Source organism: Sinocyclocheilus rhinocerous, unplaced genomic scaffold, assembly GCF_001515625.1.
Source record: "Sinocyclocheilus rhinocerous isolate Xijiao unplaced genomic scaffold, SAMN03320098_v1.1 scaffold153, whole genome shotgun sequence".
NCBI lineage: Eukaryota > Metazoa > Chordata > Actinopteri > Cypriniformes > Cyprinidae > Sinocyclocheilus > Sinocyclocheilus rhinocerous.
Window position 1 is genome coordinate 792,571 of NW_015660878.1, and position 1,317 is coordinate 793,887.

Consider the following 1,317-nt stretch of genomic DNA (forward strand, 5'->3'; position numbering starts at 1 on the left):
TAGAGGACCTACAATAATGTACAGTATTTGAAAAATAATGTGTTTTTTGAACATTAAAGCATGTCAACATATTCTGTTACACCAAATGCACAAAATAATGATCTTAAAAAAAGCATCATATCACCCCTTTAAAATATATATTTTTTTCTAACAATATACACTACAGTTTAAAAATTTGGGGTCAGTACATTTTTATTCTTTCTTTTTTGAAAGAAATTAAAACTTTTATTCAGCAAGGATGTGTTAAATTGATAAGAAGTGATAGCAAAGATTTATATTGTTAGAAAATATTTATATTTTTATGGCTGATGGAAATTCAGCTTTGCATCACAGAAATATATTATTTTTTAAAGGATATTAAAATAGAAACCATTATTTTATATTGTAATAACATTTTGCAAGATTACATACACACACACACACATTTATTTATTAAATATTTCAGTATGACATCAGCGGTATCATAAATCATAATCATAAATGTTATTATACATACATGCATACATACATACAGAATCTGGTCCAGTTAATAAACTTTAATCAATAAGAAAGAAAGAAAGATAATTGCCTCTTTTAACTCTAAGGATTTTAGTCTTTAATCAAAAATGTTTTGTAGTAATGAACTAAAAAGTAAAGATGTGATGTATAAACACAGCTCTGACTCTAAATTCTGATTGGACTGGTTTTGTTCATTTTGTTCAAATATATAGCCTATATCTCAAACTATGGTGAATAATAATAATAATAATAATAAATTAAACCAATTAAACCTTAATTTGCTATTAATATTTTAAGAAAACTTCACCTTACAAAAAAGACATTTGTAACCCAAATGTAGGTTTTAAAGCCTACAGTATGAGGTGTACGGATAACCACGGTATCAGCCCGTCTATGTGACTGCACCAGGTGCGAGTAGGGGTGTGCGATATATATCGTCTGCGATAATATCGTAATTGTTGTTTTAACGATGTGCAATTTGACATGATCTAGTATTTTGCAAAAAACAAACAAAACACCTATGGAGTGCACGCATACATTACGTGATGAAGTCTAGTGGGTTAAACAGTGCACGTGCGCACTTTAGAGAGTGTTCTTTCACTGCATGATTCAGTCTATTAAAATGCATTAAGAAAGATCACAAAATTCAAGATATGGGGGCAGAAAATGTACATATTTATATCATTTCATATAGTTAAAATCACTCGAAGAGTGCCGTTTTTTTTCTTCAAAAATAGGCACGATTACAAATGTGATAGTGATTTTAAACAACAGTTCAATAAACAATAAGTTAATATTAAGAGACTTACGTTTTAGACA